Here is a 5,337-nt window from a genome sequence, read left to right as displayed (position 1 = left end):
CATCACCGTGACGCCACCTATTTGGTAAAGACGGCGACGTTGGGGCCTCACTTTCAAGGACTCGCGTGTTGACATTGTGTGAGATATTTGGGACATGGAAGAGCTAAAAGGTAACAACTGTCATAGTGGGTCCTAGTGAACGCACCCACATGCAAGAACACAACCAGTTGAGCGAATCACAATAATAAAGTTTATTAAATAAAGAGAAGTGGTGGGGAGATCTGGATACGGGGTTGGAACTGCAAGGTCATCAACTGTTAAATGAGAGGACAGATGTGAATAGCAGTCGGTGGCAGAAGGATAATGCAGAGAAAGTCGGTGAATCTTACTTGGATAAGGGGTGGAATGGGTTTGATTGTTGCCTGATTGTTGCCTGAGGTTGCATCGGAGGGCTGAGGTCCAGAGCTCGCTAATCCGGCGAGCGGAGCACGTTGGAGGACGGGCAGGTAAGAGCAGCTGTAGCGGACGGTTGGCAAACGGAGAGCTCGATTCATCCAGGGGCGAGGGTACTGGCTTCCAACAGGTACTACCTGAGGCGTCAGAGGGGGTAACGGTTCCTCGGGAGGCTGACCGGAGCGGAGATCACTCGGAGACTTGTATCCACAGGCTACACGCTGGGAGACGGCTGAAAACCTGACGAGAGGGAAACACATCGGGAGATCACTCAGGTGAATAACTCAGAGGGCCTAGCTCAGGGAAAGTTACCATTCTAGGTTAACACTCAGGCACCGGAGTGTTTGCCAGCCGCAGCATAAATACTCCACTTCAGCCCTCTTCAAATTAGCCACAGGTGCGTCAACAGGGTCTGCCACCGCATGTTCCAGGGGCTCAGCCCATCGAGGACCTCTGGTGGATGGTGAGGAAACAGCAGGCAACAAAACAAAACCCAACCCCAAGATTACAAAAAAAAACAAAACAAAACACTGATCCCAACAGTACTCCCCCCTCAACGGTTGCCACCCGGCAACCGCGAAGAGGAAGCCCGGGACGAAACAAAATCTCTTATCAGAGTGGAATCCAAAATAAAGGAGCGGGGGACCCAGGAACGCTCCTCCGGACCGTAGCCCTCCCAGTCGACGAGGTACTGGTAGCCCCGACCTCGCCGACGGGAGGCCACGATCCGACGGACGGAGTAGGCTGGATGACCATCAATAATCCGGGTGGGAGGAGGGGGTTCGGTCGGGGGGCACAACTCACTGGTCAGGACAGGTTTAAGCTGTGAAACATGGAAGGTTGAGTGTATACGAAGGGATGAGGGAAGACGGAGACGCACTGCTGCTGGATTGATAATGGACAGGATTTCAAAAGGTCCAATGAACTTAGGTGCCAATTTCTTAGCCATGGCCTTGAGAGGGATATCACGGGTGGAGAGCCATACCTTTTGCCCAACAGTATATGCCGGTGCAGCAGAGCGCCTACGATCAGCTACGCGTTTGTTTTGGGCCGCTGTGTTATGGAGGGCTGCGATGGTCTCTCTCCAAATCTTCTGGGAGCGACGGATCTGGTGTTGCACAGAGGTCACCGAAATGTCCTTCTCATCAGAGGGGAGGAGTGGTGGTTGATATCCTAGAGAGACTTCAAAAGGGGAAAAACCTGTCGCAGCAGACACGTGAGAGTTATGGGCGTATTCAACCCAAGGCAAAAATTGGACCCAGTCAACAGGATTGGAAGAAGTGAAACATCTGAGAGTTGCTTCCAGCTCTTGGTTCATACGCTCAGTTTGTCCGTTAGTTTGGGGGTGATGGCCCGATGTGAGGGTTACCTTGGCTTCTAAAGCTGCACAAAACTCTCTCCAAACTTGAGAGATAAACTGAGGACCTCGATCAGACAGGATCTCCTGGGGAATGCCATGAAGGCGAAAGACATGTTTGATGAGGAGATGGGCGGTCTGAGAAGAAGTGGGTAACTTGCGGAGAGGAACTAGATGGCAGGCTTTCGAAAAACGGTCTATTACAGTAAGAATAGTAGTCATACCCTTGGAATTGGGTAGGCCTGTAACAAAATCCATGGCAATATGGGACCATGGGCGCTGGGGTGTAGGCAGTGGTTGGAGGAGTCCTGCCGGGGGCTGATGAGAAGACTTATTACGGGAGCAAACAGGACAGGCAAGTACAAACTCTTTGACATCTTTGTGTATAGATGGCCACCAAAACCTTCGATTTACGAGTGCAATAGTACGACTGATACCTGGATGGGCTGAGAATTTGGATGCATGGATCCACTGGAGAAACCGGGGCTTAATTGCTGCAGGAACAAACAATTTACCCGGTGGGCATGACTCGGGGGAAGGTTCAGACAGTTGTGACTGACGGATCAGGTCTTCGATCTCCCAAGTAACCCCTCCAACCGTGCAACTGGGAGGGAGGAGGGGAGCCGGACCGTCTTCAGCGTCGTCGGGGGTGTGTAACCTGGACAGCGCATCAGGCTTGATGTTCTTTGAGCCTGGTCGGTAAGAAATGGACAGATTAAAGCGGGAAAAGAACAATGACCATCTGGACTGTCGGGGGTTGGATCTCTTGGCAGCTTGAAGGTATGACAGATTCTTGTGATCCGTCCAAACTAAGACGGGGTGCCCCGCCCCCTCTAACCAGTGTCGCCATTCCTCAAGAGCCAACTTGATGGCTAACAACTCTCTGTCTCCGACATCATAGTTACGTTCAGGAGGGGTCAACCTGCGTGAGAAGAAGGCACAAGGGTGAGTCTTTCCATCCGTTTCTGACACCTGAGACAGCACTGCTCCAACTCCTGAGTCTGAGGCATCAACCTCTACTATGAACTGTCTCTTGAGGTCAGGCTGAACCAAAACAGGGGCTTTGGAGAACAGCGTCTTCAACTGCATGAAGGCAGACTCGGCTTGGGGAGTCCAAGTAAAGACTGACTTAGTGGAGGTGAGAGCCGTTAGTGGCGCAGCCGTCTGGCTGTAGTTGCGGATGAATCTACGGTAGAAATTAGCGAATCCAAGAAAGCGCTGAAGTTGCTTGCGGGTGTCTGGTCTGGGCCACTCGATAACAGCCTTGATCTTGTCCTCTGAAGGCCTTACCTGTCCGCCCTCAAGCACATAACCCAGGAATGTAACTGACGGACGGTGGAACTCGCACTTCTCTGCTTTTACAAATAGCCTGTTTTCTAGGAGAAGCTGAAGAACTAGGCGAACATGTTTCTTATGTTCTTCTAGGGACTTGGAATAAATTAGAATGTCATCAAGATAGACGAAGACAAAATCATTAATGAAATCTCTCAGAACATCATTGACTAAAGCCTGGAAAAAGGCTGGCGCGTTTGACAAGCCAAATGGCATCACTAAATATTCATAGTGGCCTATGGGTGTTTTGAAGGCCGTCTTCCATTCGTCGCCTTCACGTATACGTAGCAGGTGGTAAGCATTTCGGAGATCTAACTTGGAAAAAATGACGGCGCCCTGAACGGGTTCAAAAGCTGAAGACAACAGGGGAAGGGGATACTTGTTCTTAATGGTTATCTGGTTTAAGCCTCTGTAGTCAATGCATGGTCTAAGCGAACCATCTTTCTTGCCTACAAAAAAGAAACCTGCAGCTAGTGGTGAGGAAGATGTCCGAATGATTCCTGCTGCTACAGAGTCGTTGATATATTTTTCCATTGCCTCACGTTCAGGCTTGGAGATGTTATAAAGCCGACTGTTAGGAAGTGGGGCCCCAGGCAACAAATCTATGGCGCAGTCATAAGGACGATGCGGAGGTAGTGTGAGTGCTTTACTTTTGCTAAAGACGGGAGCTAAATCACGGTAGTCATCAGGGACTGCGGAGAGGTCTGGGGAGTCCATCACTTGAGGCTCTGATGCCACAGGACTGGGGGGAACGGCAGCATGGAGGCAGGCTGAATGACAGTGACTTGCCCAAGCCTCAATGTGGGATTCTGACCAGTTAATGTGTGGGTTGTGTTGGGTTAACCAGTTGAACCCGAGGACTACTGAGGAGCTTGCTGCTGGGAAAACATAAAATGAGATGTGTTCAGTGTGATTACCAGAGATGATTAAACGGACTGGTTTGGTTCTGTGAGTGATTCTGGGCAGAGCCTCTCCGTTGAGAGCTGAAACCCTGAGGGGAACGGCCAGTGGGTCAACTTCAATCCCCATCTGCTTAACAAGGTCAGAATCGATAAGATTCTGCTCGCATCCTGAGTCTATGAACACAGACAAAGGGAGAGATTGGTTATTATAAAACAATGTAGCTGGAATGAGTAGGCGAGATTTCTTTTCCTGATGTTGGTCCGGCAGACTCCTCACCCTTACTGTCGGACCTGCGGGTTTAACCGGAGGGGGCATTTTGCAATGAAATGGGTGGGATCGCCACAATACAAACAGAGACGTGAGGTCATTCTTTTACGCCTTTCTTCGGGTGTCAATCGTGTGTGTCCCACCTGCATAGGCTCCGGATCTGCTGGGGCTGAGGGTCCAGGCTCAACTGGTGGGGCGGAAGGTGTCGCAGAGGTAAAGGTCTTCACTGAGTAGTTCCTTCGAAGTCTTTCTCGGGTTCTGGCTCGAATTCTGTTGTCCAATTTTATTGTGAGGTTAATAAGCTCCTCCAATGACTCTGGCTCATCTAGAGTTGATAATTCATCCTTGACTTGCTCACTCAAAGCATGAAAATATGCACTCTTTAAGGCAGCTGCATTCCAGTTTGTTGCTGCCGCTTTAATCCTAAAGTCAATAGCAAACTCAGAGACACTTCTTGACCCTTGCTTTAGGTTCCATAACTCACGCGAAACTGACGTCTTGTCAATTGATTGACAAAAAACCTGTTTTAATTCAGTCAGAAACTCAGGAAAGGAACAGCCAAAATCAGTGGGGGAAGGAAACCTTGCCTCGGCCCACTCCAGGGCTCTACCGGAAAGCAGTGAGAGGACATAGGCTATTTTAGCATTATCATGCGGAAAACTTTGCGGGGAATGGTTGAAAATTATTGAGCATTGGAGCAGGAACCCACGACACTTGTGAACCTCACCTGAAAATTTCTCTGGTGTAGGTGGATGTATCTCGGAAAATGTGGGCCGGGCTGGCGGAATGGGAGCGGCTGGCGGAGGTGGAGGACTCGGTTCCTGTGAAACAGGGTTCTGCAGAAAGTTTGAAATTTCAGAAAGTTGGCGGTTAGTCTCAGCCTGTCTGGTTCCCAATTCTCGAAGGGCAGCAGCGTGAGACTGAATGAGGGCATGTTGCTCGGACAACGCCCTCCTGATTGCGTCTGCTGGGGTAACTTGTTGGCCTGAGTGTTCTGTCATAATGGGTCCTAGTGAACGCACCCACATGCAAGAACACAACCAGTTGAGCGAATCACAATAATAAAGTTTATTAAATAAAGAGAA

This window comes from Poecilia latipinna, unplaced genomic scaffold, assembly GCF_001443285.1.
Source record: "Poecilia latipinna isolate Pla-1442-1.1 unplaced genomic scaffold, P_latipinna-1.0 Scaffold737, whole genome shotgun sequence".
Taxonomy (NCBI): Eukaryota; Metazoa; Chordata; class Actinopteri; order Cyprinodontiformes; family Poeciliidae; genus Poecilia; species Poecilia latipinna.
The sequence above is the reverse complement of the archived record's forward strand: the minus strand, read 5'-3'. Positions refer to the sequence as shown.